Here is an 18,420-nt window from a genome sequence, read left to right as displayed (position 1 = left end):
TCAGCCCTAAATTCAAGCATGATGAAATATGAGGAATTGCACCCTGATAGGAAGGAAGAATGGGTTTCTTCATACGTAAGTTTATACATATATAAATATATATGGTGGTTTGTGAACTATTATTTTTAAGATCTACTCTTGTAGAATTACAGACTTCCCTTTTCTGAAAGCACTGCGGCTGTCCCACAGGGTGCCAGAGATTGTAAGATCAGGCACCTAAGGAGAAGAGTTTACACAATTTTTGTAAGAATGAGCTATGACAGAACATGAAAATATGTTCCAGGAGAAAAAAAAACTATAGCTATATGGACATAAATAAAAAGAAGAGGAAGTAATTTCAGAGAAAAGCTTGAGGAGGACTTGAAAAAGGAAAAGGCACTTGGCAACTGGGGACAAGAAAATTTACCTCATGAAGCCACTTGGATTGAGGAGAGCAGCATGCAAAATGAAGAAAAGTTGATTCTTACTGAGATATTGAAAAAACCTTTTGAATTAAGTTTTTCCTTTAAGATACCTTGCTGGAGTTTTCTGTGTGAGAAACAATCAGCCTGCTAACTGCAGGCTCCAAGTGAATACATGGGGAAAAGATTTTTCTTTCTATGATATAGGTTACACTGACATGTAGAATGAAAGTTTAATACTGTACTTCATCATTAGTCCAATGAAATTACAGATATCAGCTACTTTAACAAATTAAAGTTATACCACATGGAGAAAAGCATTAAACCACATGCAGAATTAGGGTTATCTTCACTCCTTTCTGGCCTTAGTCCATAGAAATGAAAAGGACAGGTTGGAGAAAGTTGCTAGGAGACTGTAATCACAAGTGTCAGATTAATACATTTTTATTTAAAATAGGAAATGTTGATTAATGAACATACTTAACAGATAATGAGTAAAGGTATTGAAAGCATCTATGTTCAGATTTCAGATGAAACATTTAATTTATATGTTGAAAAGCCATTGAGAATTGAAAGTCTTCAAGGTAAAACTAACCAAGTCAAGCAGTTAAAACTGAAGGACACAACAGTTTCAGGAGTACTTGATTAGAAGCCTCTAGGTACTAAGAAGCAAGAGAAAATGTTTCCAATGTGTAAACCCAGTAAGTGTAAAACCAAAGAACAAAAGAGGAAATTATTTTGCTTTTAGAGTCTCTTGTAGACATGTAGAAACTAAGGTAAGATGAGACAACTGCTTTGTAAGCAATGAGTTAATTTAAAGGTAAGATACTGGAGAAGATGTTGTATATGTAGCACATTAAAATGAGAGAAAACTAAACAAAAAAATTAAATTAATAGTAAAGAAACTTCAGCCTAAATGAAAAGGTAACTTATTAAAGCATGAGCAAAAGGGACCTAGGATTTATTATACAAAACCTCCAACAGTGTCCACACATTGATTTCATTTGTGTCAATTCAAACAGGTACTAAACCCTGAAAACACTAGCATGATATTTTGCATGCAAGACGTATGATCCTTAGGTTCTTGGAACCAGGAGTCTAGGTTTGTTACATAGCTTGGAATCTGAAACTACACGACATTGGCTCTCCTCTTTCACTTTTAGGTATAAGTGGTAATGCATAATAAGCAGTTTACTGTGATGACCATCTCAGCTTCAGGAACATAGAATGGGTTGTGTCCTTATTGATTCATGTCAGTGTCAAGGAAACCAGTCAACAAGATTGTCCATCCAAACCAAGTAAAATAATTTGACTGCCAGGAAGAAATGGCTTCCTATATGTAAATAGACACCTGCAGAAGACAGGAAATGAGATACTGGTCAAATGTCTGGCTGCTGATCACTCAGCCTACCAGTAACAACAAAATCTCATGCTAGATGCAAATCTTGCAAACTCTTCTAGGGGAAAAAAACCTGTAGTAACAGAACAGGAATCACAAAATGCTCCTGAAATAATTGTAGTTTGAAATAAACTAATCATTCCATATTGAATGTGGAATAATCATAAAAGCATAAAATATTTCTATGATGGTTTTGCTTGATAAATAATAAATAAAGACATTTCTTTTTATCAAGCCATCACTTAACTAATTCTTAACTAAATATTTCTAATGAAGTATTATATTAATATGTTTATATCTAAGTACTTATTATTTCTAATAAGCAAGAGTAGCTGCATGCAATCAGAAAATAGCCATGCTTAAAACAATTACAGTGCAGGAAAAATACATTGTTGGTGATGTTAGCCGAAATGACAGCTTATACAGAGACAGTGTAATCTGAAATAGTGTTTCACTTCTTAAAAAAATTTTGAAAAACTATTTTAATAATCAGCTCAGATTTGAGAAAGAATATAAGAAACACAATGTACACCTGATAGTTTGTCCACTATCCAATGAAATAATACAGTTAGGAAAAAAATGTTTTGTTAATTTGTAATAGAGAACAGCAAACATTCCTTGTGTGTACAAAAAAAAAAAAAAAAAGAAAAGAAAAAATGACTGAGATAGCACTAATGTAGCAGTAGTTTGTACATCCAAAGTTTATGGTTGCTTCCATTTACAGTTCCAAGCCTTTTTGCTTTTTACTTAAACATTTTATTTCTGATCTGAATAAGGGCTCCTGGCCAAATGGGAAAGGGCTGAAACTACAGATTCCTCTCTTGAACAGTGCTTTTATCACCTACCAGAAAGAAAAGTGAATAAGAAAAAAATTACTGTTTTTTATTTTGTGAGAGAAATTGAACACAATAACAAAATATATTTGTTTGAACTCTGATAGTATCACTATTTAGTCATCTTTATATGGTATGATATTATTCTGGATTGCTTATTTGGTTTATATTCCAGTTTAATTTAACACAGGTCTTGAATCTGTATATTAGTTAATGAATCCAAACTTACCAGAAATACAACATTAATAATTACCAACAACTAGCAAAAATAATTAATTACTATTGTGTAAAGAAAAAAAGAAAGTAAAACTCTGTATAAATCATTGCACTCTCTTTCCTCCTGCACCTTTGATGACTTATTTGCTAAAATACTGAGTTTCTGCTGAAATGCAGAGTTTCCTCTTTTCAGGAACCTTAGGGCAGCAGTTACTGGATAAATTTGTAGTTTGGGTCATAGTTATCATATTAGGTCGGAAAGCAGATATGTAGAAATTAGTAGTTCCCTAGGAACATATAAAGGAGAACTTATATTAAACTTTATATTCACAAAAAAAGACTAAATAATAAATAAATGTGATTCATTCTCAAACAGAAACAATCGGTCTCTATGAATATGTTCAAAAAACTATTTCAGCACCTAAATCCAAGAGAACAATCCAGAATTACAATGGAATATGTCAGCACCCTGCTTTCTACCAATTATGTTATTACTACTGCAAATTTCTTGGATATGTCTTAGTCTGGTATTATGCATATCCCAAAGTATAGCTGCTTGGGGAGAGCAGAGCATGACAATGTCCAGCTTGTGTCTTAGAGAACTTGGGGTTTATAAAGCAACGATCCTATCACCCGTGTCTCCTGAAAGGTGTGTTTCAGTAGACAGGCACCAGGATTCCCAAACATGCATTGACAACTGTGCGTCATGCATGAAACACAGAAAGAGGCAGTAAGAGATGCACCTGCCTATATCCATATTATTTAATAGAACAGCAGGTAGAAGTGAGGGATTTGAGTTCTGTGATTTAAACCTCCTGGAAGTTCAACTCACACATGGCTGTGAGGAGATAGCACCAGCTTTAGATTAGGCTGCAGGAGAGTCAGCAGTCAAAGATGTAATAGTTTTGAACATCTACATGTGTCCTTTCAATAATTTGTTTCTTTACTGTGTATGTTCATCACTGTGCTTTCCACTGGGAGAAAGTTATCCCTTTTTTTTCAACTAAAAAGGTAACAAAGTAATATTTTTGTCAATTAATATCTCTTCTTCCTTCTTCTGTTAATTGCTTGTTCTCTATCTTCTTGGAGTTCAGCCTTTGGGAGACACTGAAGATGTCTGCTTCCATAGATGTCAAGCATAACTGAGTCAACAATAAGAGATGATGGCATTTGATGCATTGTTCAATGTAGTTGTTTCTGCATTTCTCTTATTTCTTCTTCATCTTTATCTACTGGACTTAAATTATATTCAATTGCATAATTTCCAAATTATTTTAAAGTTCACCACAAATGGTAAGATTTTATTTTACTGTGTGCTAATAAAAATTAGACTTTTTTTTTGCCTTTATGTTCAAATGTGAGAATTGACACAAGACACTATTTTTGGTTTTAGTAACAGCAAAAATACTTGCATTTTAGCTTAAAATATGCCACTTTACTTGCTTTTGGGGCCTGAGTCCAAAAAACCCTTTGAGAATATAAACTTTAATATATTGCATAAGAAAACAGTTATCTACTGTTCTTGAGAAAAAAGGTCTTCTATTTTGTATAATACCTGTTTTAGCAAATTAAAGACACAATTTTACTTACTTATTTGCCTGATAGATTGGATCTGCTGTACAGACACATAGCAAACAACCAGGCTTTACGTGATGAGTTTAGAATACTGACTGAAATATCCTGCATATATACATCTAACATACAGTATATATGCTGTTGGATGAGTTGTGGTGTAGAGGAATACACACAAAGGAACTTTGACTTTAAGATTTGGTAGCTGAGGAAAATGATTTGCTGTTGTGCAGTTTCTCCTCCACACAATGAATTTATTCTGAGTCTTTATCTCCTCTTGCATCAGAATACCCACAAAATCATTTGTATTGTCTCTGAGCAGCATTGGGAGCCACATTTCCTGCATTTCGGCTGAGCAGTGAGAGTTGCATCAAATTAAATGTTGCTTTTTCTCCTATTTCCCTCCCACCTTCAAATCTGTTAATAGAGTTCAACTGTTCTCTTGAACAGCATTTACCCTCCAAACACTATGTTAATGTCATGCATAAAAGCAAGACGTGTAAGTTCATCTCTGTGAGACATGGAAGGATTGGCAGAGGGAGTAGTTTTGAGTGCTTAGTCAATATTTGGTGCCATCAATTTTTACATGGAACATCACAGGAGTGGAATTAGACAACATGTAGACTCATGCCAGGCGCTGTTTGGACATTTAATTTTGGTGCTGTAATTTGTAATTTGTATATCTGTCTGTTAGGGACAGAAGAGAGAAAGAAAAGGAAGAGTTGCCACTTCAGGACACACTTTACTCTTGGTGACAAACCTACCTCACATTTTCTCTCAGATTGATTTAATGTAGTGGATTAGAATTGCAAGGGCAGTTTCCAAGGACATGTAGCATTTCCTTTATTATCTTTTTTTTAAAAACTTAAACATTTTCATGATTGTCCATAAATGTTTGTTCCTGCCCTCTGTACGACCAGAATAGCAAATTCACCAGTTGACTCATCTCAATTGTTTCCAAATACAACTGCAATAATTGTCCATTTATCTTTTTTGTTCAAGTGTCCCAAATCCTTTTATACAGGCTTATAATTGGAGGAAGTTGAGGAGGACTGGAGAATAGAGACGGGTATATTCAATCTCCATTTTTACACAGTTGGCAATCTTCTTGCTAAGAATTTTAAGATTCCTCTTACATGAATTATTTGCACATGTAGCTGTCTTCCCTATACAATGTTCAAATGCGGATACTAGATAAGGTTTTAGGTGTTGCAGTTCTGTAAGGACCTACTTTTGAAATGGTAATGACAGTAGGAATGGTTCAAACAGCAGCAGAGGAAAAATCAAGCCTTATGTTCAATCCTTTTCCTTGTTTTTGTTTTATATCTCTTACTATGTTACTAACATTAATTTATGCTGAGTTAATGTGTAGCACATATTAGGACATTTTATATCTTCAACACTGTTTTTTTTACTGTTTTGTTTCATAAACAACTAAACCCATGAAATAGTACTGAGTGAAAAAGTCCTTCAGAATTTAAGAAAAGGGGAATAAAGTTTCATTCTCTGGCATATGTGTTTCATTCTCTTTTAAAAATTTTAAATGATACATGCCCAGGATCTCCCCAACTCTCATTCTGCAAAAGAGAAAACTGTATAGACCATTTTCCAGGCTTTTCTAAAAATTTGGTCTGTTGTAGTAAATATGGTCCACATGTCAAGGTAAGGTGTTCTTTGAAAATTTCCATGTTATTTGAGCTTTCCAAGGGCTTTGGAGAGTACCCTTGAATCTCACAACATAGTCTTAAACTGTAGTTACTAGCCCGCTTTAATGTGCTAGCAGTTTTGGCTAGATATCTGCTGTCAGATATCAGACACCTTTTTAAACACCAGAGGAGGAAAAATGTCTCCATTCCTCCCTCCTCTGCCTGAAACTCAAGCATCTAAGCCCTAAACAATATGACTGGTTTATTTACAAAACCCAGGTATATTCTCCATGACTATAAATTGCATTGTCTCATATTCTACCAATGTTTAGCAAAGAAAACCATTGAAACTTACACATCCACTGAATTTCTAAATGAAATTTCAAAGCAATAGGGAAGAGGGAGGAACTATAAAGATTAATTTCTGTCTATTAATATTACAAACAAATACTTTATACTGAAAAACCCATACAGAAGTATTTGTGTGACTACAATTCATCCTTATAAGGAAAATTTATATTCCATAATGTGCTATATATAACACCATGTCTAACAAGACAACTCAGTTGTAAGAGTAGTCCTGCTTGCCCTCTTTGGTTTTTTTCCCCCAAGTCTAGCTAAATCCTTCTCAAAAATATATTATTTTATATTCTTTTAAGGCTGAAGAAATCAAATCTTTCTAAAATTGAAATATTTTCAAAAGGTGTCAGACATGAGGATTTTGAAAAGTACTTCATAGTGGGAGGTCCCAAAGTGAGATACACAGACCCTATGGTCACTTTTGAAAATCATGGCAATCTAATTTTAAAATTTTAATCTAATTTCCTGTGCTTATTTATAGAACAGAGCAAGCTAAGCCCTGTGTTGAACTGCAGCCATCCTGTGAGCTTATGTTATCAGTTATAAAAACGTACCCTGCCCCAATTTCACAAGTCCTTAATTACTCATCTCCTCCCACAGAAACCATTAACAAGTGATATATGATACATATTTCTTAAAATATAGCATGAAATGCAAAGCAAAGTGTCAAGCTGTTCAGAAGCTATGCATATTTTGGTGACTCAGAACAATGCACAACAGTGTAAGGAGATTAATAAAATTAAGAGTTCATTTTCATTCCCAGTTCCAATTGGTCTTATTTAAATGCTGGGCTGTCCTAAGGTTAAAAATAAGCCCTTCTAGTTTTAAGCTCTTAAATTGTAACTTTAATCCTTTGTCTCATTTAAATTTGATCGACTACATTAAAAGTAGGCAGGTTATAAATATTCATGACTTATTTATTTATTTTTTAAATGTTACCCATTGCTAACCAAAGAGGTAAAAAAAATGCAATTTGATAACCTTCCACTGATTACTGAAATATATTTTCCACATGATCACAAGAAAATGTTGTTTAAGTTCTGTTTTCATATTTCAACTCATGATTTCCTCACAGAAAATTGATTTGGTAGCAAGTATTTTTAAGGAGTCCATCAGACTGCAGATCATATTGTATTTGTGGCAGGAAAACAAACATGTTGTACATATTTAAGGAAGGGAGATATGTGATCTGGGTAATTACTGACATAATAATCCTACTTCATGGAGATTTTAGAACAAATATGCCTCATAGTATAATTAATTGTATAAATCAGAAATGAAAAAAATCAAAATTCGGCAAAAGCCAATCATGCAGGGTAATTGTACCTTTCTTGGCTAAATTAAAGGGTTTTCTAGGCAAAGAAAATGTACTAGCTAAAATATATCTGGGCATCGGATTTACTGCAAAGTAATTCCTGTAGAAAGTTGCTTATTAAGTTAATGAAGCTAGACTAGGAAAGAATTGTAATGTGGGTAAGAAAAGAGTGCAGGTGATACTGCTCAGGGAAACTGTTAGTACGAAAAGTAAAATATTTACAGTGATACTAAATTAACATGGGAGAGGTCCAGACTATCAGAGCAAAATTGACAACTGAACATTGAACTAAAAGAGATGGGATGACATACTAAAGTAGAAGGCATGGGGTTTAGGACAAATAGCAAGGCTTTGTTGTTTACAGAGTAGAAATAATAGAGGAAGAAGAAAAAGTTTAATACTATTAATCAGTCACATAAAATTCATGAACAAACAATTTGAAGAGGCTGTTGAAATGAAAAATATGATCTGAGATTGTGGAAAATAAGATATCTGCAGTATGGAGAGGAAAGTAGGATTTCTGTTGTAGAAGACATTGGTGAGATCTCACCTCAAGCACTATTTAAAGTTTCTGCCATCTGTTTACCAGATACCAAAGATGTATGGAAATGAAAAGAAGCATAAAGAAGTGGACCTGTAATATCTGCCTACAGAAGAGTATGTTTAGCATTACCTATTATATGCAGAATTGCTCACCTTCCTCAGCTCATGAGATGACTTTATAGTCTTGTAATTGTGTTGAAGAAGTATTTAGAGCTGACATAGTCAACCTCTGATGTAAGCCTGTTCTTATAGAAATCCTTGCATAAGAAAAAGAATGTAGAATGTGTAGGCAGAAAAGTGGTACTTACAAAGGTGGTCCTTACATTGTAAGGTTAATTTTTCTTTTCCCTGCAATCTCATAACAGTTTGTGAAAAAAGAGTTCCTTCAAGGAATGACTCAGGATGCATAAAATTAGGCTACTTTCCAAAATGGCTGAAATTGATGACATTGATATTTCTGTGTAGTGTTTCTTCTTTTGCAATATTCAGACACTTGTATGTTTAATGTAAATGATTAGAAAAACTTGAGAGAACTGAAAATTATGGTTCTCAGTGGAAGTTTCTAGTATATTTTACTGCCTAGCTAGTTGGGGAATGCAGACATGAGAGACATAGACATAGCCAGATTTTTTTAGAAGATGAAGTGTGTCAAGTTTTTTTATCAGCACACTCATTTATAGTAAACCCATGACCTGATTCATGGATGGACTGTATGAAATGTGAGCTGTTGCAATTGGGGGAATGGAATTTCTCCCAGAAGAGGGAAGATGAGCTGATATACCACTGTAACCTACATCAAAGTGGAAAATGTAAAGCTGCATGTAGAAGTTAAGGGACACTTACATTCAACCACACCAATCTATATCCCCACCTCCTAAAAAACAGGATGTGAATCCAAGTGAAGTTCTACGAGCATTTTGGATTAGATAGAAAATAGCATAAAGCTTATTATATAATGTTTCTGTGCAGTTAATTATACATTATTGCCTTGAAAATTTTTATTTCTTCAGCCAAACTGTTACTCTTTCTTCCACAAACTTTTAGGAAATAATTTATGTTGCAAGCTTCATTAGTGGAATTTCAATTTAGCAAAATCTACTGAGTGTTAACAGACCCAGCAAATAACTGAGATCACTAGCTGGAAGTGTTTTGTTTTAAAGCATATTTTTATCAGGATATATATCAAAAACAAATAATCCTCAGGCCGAAAGTTTTTTATACTCTGGAGCTTTTTCTCCCATGAATACATGAGAGATTTGCCTTGATGGCTCCTATTAACACAAGTGGGAGTTGCAAGCCAATCCCCTATGCATTTTTTGAAGAACTTATCTCAAAGCATTGCCCAAAGCAAATTTTTATGATAGCTTAGCACCCCTGGGAACAGGGATTTATAATGGCAACAACTGAAAAAGACCGTAATCTATACTTTAGTGATGGGAATAAGTGTACTGTTATACATTTTCAGTTATTATGCTGCTGAACTTGAACTCCAAATTGTTTCCTTCTTGAAGAAATATTTGAAGTAGTTTTATTGAAATACCTATTATAATGCTTTAAAGTTTCTAAAGTATTTTAATATTGTCTCAGATTTCAACATTTCTTTTGATTCCCCAGTCAAGCAACATGCATTAACAATAGAAACTATAAAAAACCCTTAAAAACCCACTATGTAAAACAACAAACACTCTTGTAAGTGTAACTTTAAAATAATGTTTTCCTAATATCTATAAATTTAATCTATTACTGGTAATTTTCACTGTGATGAAGGATCTGACTTGTTCTTTGGGTAATCATCACTGTTTCAAAAACTTCCAAAAGGAAATAAGAAACAGTGAAGACTTAAGCTAAATGGCATGAGTAATGCTCTGCAAATTATCTTGTCAATATTACAGCCCAACATTTAAAACCCAAGGATGATAAAAGCATCTAAATTAGAAATTTGTGTAAGTTGGGTACTTCTAAAAATCATTTGGCATGGTAAATGTTGCCATTTTGTAATTTTAATTTTTTTTCTAGGTTTTAGGAAATACTAAGGAAAACTTAACAAAACAAAGTTTCAAATGTTAGTGAAACAAGTGAGAAGCTGGTACTAGGTTATCCATGGTCATGTTTTTGGATCCAATACAGATAAAAAAACTTCCATAAAATATGTAATGGCAAAGGATTTTTTTGCCATATGAAGTAAGAATTTTTATTTATAGAGCCAGGTTTTAAAGAACCTTGGAAAAAATGGTCAAATTTTGATAATTTTGATCTATTAATATATAATAGCATTGTTTTTAGTCTAATTAATGCACTTGCAGTATAGTGAATTCCTTTCTCTCAAGGTTACAGAATCAGGAAGTAGCTGAGGATGGAAAAGACCTCTGCAAGTTATGTGGTCCAAGCCCCCTGTTCAAGCAGTGCTTCCTAAAGACTGTTTTGCAAGATGGCTTTTGAAAATCTCTGAGGACAAAGACTCCACAGCCTCTCTGGGCAACCTGTGCCCCTGCTCAGTCACACTCCCAGTGAAAAAGTGTTTTCTGATGTTCAGGCAGAGCTTTCTGCATTTCCAGCTGTGCCTCTTGCCTCTGGTCCTATCACGGGGAAGCACTGAAAAGACCCCGACTGTCCTTTTTGTACCATCCCTTCTGGTATTTACAGATATTCACTAGGCCACCTAAAACTTCTACCATGCTGAACAATCTCAGCTTTCTCAGCCTTTCCTCAGAGGAGAGATCCAGCCTCTTGCCATCTTTCTGGCCTTTTATTGAACTCTCACCAATATGCCCACGTCTTGCCTGTACTAGGGCATCCAAAATTGGGCAGAGTACTCTGGGTGGGGTCTCACCAATGTTGAGGAACAGGGAAGAATCACATCCCTTGACCTGCTGTCAACATTCCTCCTAATGCAGCCCACGATACCACTAGCCTTCTTTGCTGCTAGGGCATATTACAGGGATCTGAGGTCCTTTTCCGCAAAGCTGCTTTCAAGGTACCCGGCACCCAGGAGATGCAAGATCATGGGGTTGTTGCTTGGCAGGCTTTTTGCTTCCCCTTTTTGAACTTCATGAGATTCCTGTCAGCCCTCTGGATGGCTGCACAACCCTCTGACAAAGCAAACACTCCTCACTTTTTGTGTCTTCAGCAAACTTGTCATCATCCAGATAATTTAATGTTCTGAGTGATCTTCTTTCATTGTCAAGTCTCTTTTCCTCTTTCTGTCCATCTTTTACTAGCTCTTTTGTGCTCCCAACAACAGGAGCAGTTGCTCTGAGCTCCCAGAAATTTAGGCCTATTGGCTGGTGTGAATATTCAGAAATCAAAGTGAACCTTAGACTGTGTAAGGAGGAACAGAAAATCTTAAGTGAGTGGCAAATTCAATCTAGGTCATACTGCAATGGCAAAGAAAGATGTAATGGAAAGACTAAGTTAGCAGTTAGTTCATTACCTGTTGCCAGCTCACATGTATTCACACATAATACTCCAAACTGCACTATCCTTGCTGGTATCTCTACAGAAGGTCTACATAATGTGTTCATCATCATTTCATCATCAGGTAATGATGGCTTAAGAACAAAAACTTTGGACTAGAACTGTGCTTTCTGATATTAATAATTATTTACACAACTCAGATGGAAGCTAATTTATAAATCACTTTCTCTCAGAACCAGTCCTGGTAGAACATAGGTTAAATATATAAAAAAAAAAAAAAAAAAGAAATTGTGTGCTCTCCTCATAAAAATGTATTGAGATGAATCAAACACTGATCAAATCTATTGCACTTACTTAACAACAATGTTGTTTAACAGCATTGATGAATGTTAATATCAATGATGTTAACAACATCATTGTTAACATCAATGTTGAATGTTACCAACAATGATGAATTTGTCCTGGAATCAAGTCTTAACTGGAAATCAGGAAAGATAAGATTATGATGGTGCAAACTAATTTGGTCAGCTAATATGAAATGTAAATTTGTAAGAATTTAATGTCTAAAACTATCTGGAACAATTAGAGTATATTAATGCATTGTTCAATTAACTTCCACTTGTGGGACTGTTGAGGCAACTGATTTGCTCTTTCTTGCCAGTCATTATTGCTCTAGAATGATTTTAACCTGGCTTACATATCTGTGCAATAATGTTGAATTTTAAACAATGGTAAAAGCCACATAGTTAATTTGGTTTTGTTTCAAAAAATTACTCCCTCACTTCTTTGTCAAACTAATCTGGGAGCTGTATGTCCTCTAATGTATGCATAAAATGCCACATGCCTTCAGCCTAAACATAGATACCTGTGTATCACTGTTCCCTTCCCTAGTATTAACTTCACAGAATATTAAAAAAGGGTAATCTTTCTAACAAGAAACTAACAGATTCCAGAGTTTTTCTATAATTACAACCATCTTTTTCTTTCCTTCTAACAGTGAGATGAATGATATAAAATGTTGAGTCACAATGAAGATGACCAATCTCTTTATCGTTGAGTGCTTGTACCTATACAAAATGTGATGCACACATCCCTTTTTTCTGTTCTGTATTTGTCTGAAATGGATTATAGGAGATTCATTTTTCTTGGTATCTATATTAAAGTAGAATACTACATAAATAGAAAAATCCCATTGACCCTAAATATATTTGCAGCACTATTTCATATTATGGACATATTCAGATTTCATTTACACTGGCCTCCTCCTAGTAAAGCTGCTCACCAAAGAAATAAATTGAGAAAGAAACACAGCTCACTGTAATGAAAAATCAATGTTAATATATATCCCACACTTCCTGGGAATAGAAAGCAAACAAGTTGCTGTCTGTTTTGAATAGCTGCATAAAAATGTTGTATGCAAAATAATCTGTCATGAGCTTTCTGTATTCAGAATAAATATTTCTGAATTGTTTTAAATATAGTTCTATTACTTCTTATACCAGTAGAATCCCAGCTTATTTATTAAAACCTGAGGGCCCATCACATGGTAGGTAGTAATCAATAAAACTTATGCCAACTGATGTTATTCTGTATGTCAAGTCATATTGCTACAGTTCTGTCTCTAGGATGTTACAAAGCGGTAGCTTGTTTGCAGTGTTCTTTTCTACCTTCTTGGCAATGACTCAGGAATTGTTTCTCATAACTATAGCAACTGGAAAAAAAACCCCTCAAATCATATTCCATTCATTTCTAACAAAAGACAAAAAACTCCACACCAACAAAAGCAATAGAAAATTCTGCTCTAATGCACCATTACTGCATTGCCTCAGATGCATTACGCAAACTGAATAAATTACCTTCTGGTAAGAAACTTGCATGATCAGTCAGTCACATCAGTATGCTGCCAGACCTGACTAATCTAAGCAAACAAACCAACCAACCAATCAACCCACAAAATGTATTTGACATTGTCAGATCATCTGAAACACTACAGCACTCATCCAGATTTACTTGGTATTTTAAAGAATGACCTAGATTTTATATATAAGATTTTTTCATCTGCACTGAGGAAGCTAAGGGAGAGGGGGCTGGTTGGAAGGAAGGAGTTATAAGAAGAGAATCATCAAGGATAATGTGGTAAGTTTTATGGTAGAGATTCACAAGGGAATGATGGGGCCAAGATAAGTACTGTCCTTAAAATGCACTACTGCCAGTTCTATGGCTCTTCAGGGATCAGCTGTTTAAAGCTGGTTTTGTTAATCTAATATGTATTTACATATATCCAGAGACAGGAAAGGATTTCTGTTGCCATTTGGTTTTTGACAACTGGTCTGCTATTTGGTTCTCATACATTCCTTCATTAATGTCTTGGACATTGCAGGAAAAGAAGACAAGACACCAGGAATGTGGTTTAAGTAGGCCGTGACTTCATAAATAACACATCTGGGAACCATCTGGAAATGACTCGTCCAGTGCAGGTCATACTTCCTTTGTAATCCATACCACGTGGTGGCAAACTGCCATCAGTCCTCCACCCTGCTAACATGGCCTTAGCATCACTCCTGAGATCCATGGGCCCCCTTCCCCTGAAGAGGACTGAAAAATGAAAAAGGAGGCTGTGTCTCAACTCAAATGTAGCCCCAACTTTCTTTGCAGTCTTCTGTTCCCTTCTAAATTCTGTTTACAATTTATCATAAACTGGAATCCTCAGTCAATAATTACCTTCACTGGAAATTTGCTGCAGTGAGGCAACAACTTTTCCACCCCAGCCAAATTCCCACATTATCAATAATTGCTTCCATTAGAGCAGCCAGCATTATATTCCTTCTCAAGTCAGAAATTGGAATAGAACCATTCTATTAAAATTCTATTGAAAGCACACTTCAAATGAATAGTTACTTGATTTTTCTTTTCAGTTAATTTATAAATCAGCCAAATTCCTCCTGTGATCACCTAAACTTTCTGGTGTGGTGTCCTGAAACCACAGTCATTTTGCTGTAACATGATCTGGCTATACTTATGACCTCTTGTCCTAATCTCAATTCTGCCACTATTTTCCCCTCCATATGTTTTATCATTTATCTCCATCCATGCATATGGCCACTCCCTCATCCTGAATGAATCAGAGCTACCTCCCGACTCCCCACTATGCTCTTCATTTGGGATAACGCCTACCTAAAAGGGAAGAGATGAGCTTCCACAAGAACTGGATTTCTGATGTAAAGCCAAATGCACACTATTAGCCTGACAATGTATTTACAGTCTGACATACCATTGTGAAAAACAGGCCGAACACGGATATTACTGGAACTGTCCCCTCTGTACTCATGTGTCATCTCACAGGCATTATCAGTCCCAACCCCAGTCTTCTGGGTCACTACTGGCATGTCTGTTCAGATTATCATAAAATCCACTTAGAATGGACAGGAACCCAGTTTGGGATGATAATGGCTGTAATACCTGTTCTTTGACATTGACCTAAAATAAAATATTCTTTATGAATTAACTGCTTTCCATGGAATGCAACAAGTAGCATGGTATCCTCATCACACGTGAATAGTTTGAGAAACTCTTACATTACTATAATACAGAAATTTATTTTTAAAGGAATATTCTCATAAACAAAGGAATTGTAAGCTGCAATGCAGCTTTTCTTCATTTTTCATATGTCTGATTTGTAGATACCTAGGCCAAGGCTCTTACTTGAACTCTGTTTGGTCAGTTCTTCAGAAACTCTGCAACTATCCCAATCTTAGACCTGCTTAAATTCATATAAAGGCTGATATACTTAGGCTGATATACTCCTAAAATAATGATGATCAATACTAATGCAAAAGAAAAAAAATTACATCTTACCTTGTATTCCAAAGAAAAAACCATGAAACACAGAAATTTTTCAATATTTTAGGGCTGATTTCTCCACTTAGGACAGGTGAATAAAGTTAAAGTTACTCATACTTACACACTTCAAGATGAAAACATCTTGCATCAACCAAAATCTTTGCATGTTGGCAAAATTTCTACCAAAATCAAAATTCCAGAGGCCAGCTGTAAATAAATAGGCTCCTTGCTGGCAAATTCTCTCAGTCTTTAGCTCTTTCCCTCTGATGGATTTGAGAAATATTTATCTTATTTTTATTTATTTAAAAAATCAAATTACTACCTACTCATGCAACTGGGAAAATTTACTTGCCCTATAAAATATCAACCTATGCTGTCAAATGGCTGTTATGGCTGCCTGTAGACCTGCTCTTCCATTTAAAGTGGAAAAAATCAGGATCTCTCAAAACTAAATACCCTATTTCTTGTTTTGTCTTTAAGAAGAACATGGGTCTGGTCACTACGTAAAACACAGCAGACGGGAAAGTATCAGTTTCAAAGTGACTACCCAAAATATTAAAGGTACCAAATCTGTAGGTTTTGGTTTTTTTTTAATACTGCAGTCATCTTAATTATTTTAACAGTACTAACAGCTTTAATGAGTATTTATTCTAGTCTCCAGCTGAATTAACTAATTGTAACGCTGAATGGTGATGGCATTCACTATTTTTCATTTGTGGACAGTATCCTAAACTCACTGGCCAAAAGAATATAAAGGCAGCAAACTTCTGTCTTCTTATGAACTCTTAAACTGAGGAGCATTTCACTATGGTGACTGCTTTCATAAAACCTTGAACTTTAGCCAGTCCACATATATAGATTGATATTCATATTAGTGTACTTCTAAGAACCTGCATATCTTTTGGGTTGATCTGCTGAAACAACCTGGACTTTTCACTAAAAGGTGGATTTAGACAGAAACATTCTTAGCAATGTTCTAGCTCATCAGTGCATGAAGGTCAGTGAAGGAAAAAAAGAGTGAGCTAGACTCCTGGCCCCTGGGTGATGATGGCAGATAGGCTCTCAAACTTCATCCTGCTGGTGTGAGAAACAGAATTTAATAGACCTCTAATCCTTTGGACTCACAAAAGCAGATAAACACACAAGAGTCTCTGCTCCGCTCCCTGACTTCGTACAGCAGCTGCTTCTTCTAGGACCAGTCAGGTACTGAGAGATCTCCCTAGAGCTATAGATGCATATATGTACATATAAACAGAATGTCCTCGGGGAAACCATTCCGTGGATGAACACAGGCCAAGAAGCTGAACCCTTTAATTCACCAGCCGCCTACTTCTGTCTTCTCCATGCCTGGGAAGAGGCTGAGCATTCAAAGAGAAGGTGGGTTGAAAAGATGATGTAAATATCAAGTGTCTGTTGACGCAGATTGCTTGCTGAGCCTCCGAAGATGTGGAATGACTTCTCCAGACGGACACTGCACAAGGCATCTGTTACAATGCAAACTTTGAAAAAAAAAATCTCTAGCATTTTGATTCAGAAGCTTTATCTTGTTCCTAAAGCTTCATATAATTATATCATTCCCTAATTACTACTGAGAGAATGTGCTTTGAGTTGCAAACTGATGAGAAGAGAAATAATTAAGAGGGTATAGCAAGTACATCTGCCTTAAGCAAAAGTAATTTGCAATGCTGAATTAATGCATTCTTTGTCTATCAGTGATATTTGGTGCCACATTTGCTTCTGTTATTGTTTTGGGCATATTTATTTATTCTGACTGATTCTGTCTCCCCAGAGTGATCTATTTCCCCAATCTCACTTTCTCTTTTATTTCCTGAATAAATGCAAAAATAAATATGCCAGGAGAATGCCTCCCTGTGATACCCTACAAACAATCAAAAGCCTTTTTTCTTTATTGCTTTCTATTTATCAGTAACTCCTAAAACACATACTTGACAGTGCTGACTGTTGTCTGAGATGTAAATAATTTTTTAATTAATTCTTTTAAAAACATTATTCTCCTCCTAATTCTCCTCCTCAAACTTATTTTCCCCTATCACTTCAATAAGCTTGCTTATGATTCCAACAGGCATGATGATTATGAGATCAATTTAATTTTTTGAGGGCATTATTTAGGTATTACTTTGCCTAAATATGTCTCCTGAAGATCTTTCCATCTCACAGGTTAGCAAAGGTTAAATCTGCAACAGGATTTAGGTGTTGAACTGCAGATCATTACAATATTTTTAGGATCCTACCCCTATCCTGTTTCCCAGCTCAAGGCATGAGGTGAGCTGGGTTCTTAGCAGTTGACTCAAAGCAGCTAAAAATGAGTGGAGAACTCTCTGCTTTCAGCTAAGAATATACATAGACTGCTTGCACCGTGTTTCGCAGAGGGACTTAACTGAGCGTGGATTTAGACTGTGTAAAGTTCTTCCTTCTCTTCTGGAGTCACATCTGGAAACCCTTTCCTGAATGAGGCACCTATACCAAGACAATCATTTCCTGAAAAATAAACACAGTAGGGAATTTTTGGTTCCATTAAACCCAGCTGCCTGGTTAAGGCAGATCTGACTCCTTTACATGAAAGGATGTAGGTGATCTGTGTTTGACTGTGTCCTTCCATGCCCCAGTCAGAGCCTGTTGGGGTAGTACACTAGCCATGAGGGTATAGTAGATTTTGGGGAAAACAATCCTAGTTGCTTTTAAAGCCTTTTTGTATAAACTACTTTCATATTCACTTGAAGGAAGGAGGAGGAGCTGGATTTCCCTCGTGAGTGATTTAACCACCAGGCATCCTAACTCCCTCTCTGGCATAATGAATATTTCATATTTTATTCTGTGGAACAACATATTATGCAATCATTCAATTAAGCACTGTCTCATA

At 35.4% G+C, this 18,420-nt stretch overlaps 1 protein-coding gene across 1 annotated transcript in view; it reads right to left on the bottom strand.

The window, feature by feature from the left end:
* The window catches only part of ZFHX4 (zinc finger homeobox 4), a 197,192-nt gene that overhangs the window by 6,696 nt on the left and 172,076 nt on the right, over positions 1 to 18,420 (bottom strand). The window lies entirely within an intron of this gene.

The sequence above is a fragment of the Motacilla alba genome, chromosome 2, assembly GCF_015832195.1.
Source record: "Motacilla alba alba isolate MOTALB_02 chromosome 2, Motacilla_alba_V1.0_pri, whole genome shotgun sequence".
Taxonomy (NCBI): Eukaryota; Metazoa; Chordata; class Aves; order Passeriformes; family Motacillidae; genus Motacilla; species Motacilla alba.
Note: the sequence above shows the minus strand (reverse complement) of the source record. Positions and strands in the feature narration are given on the sequence as shown.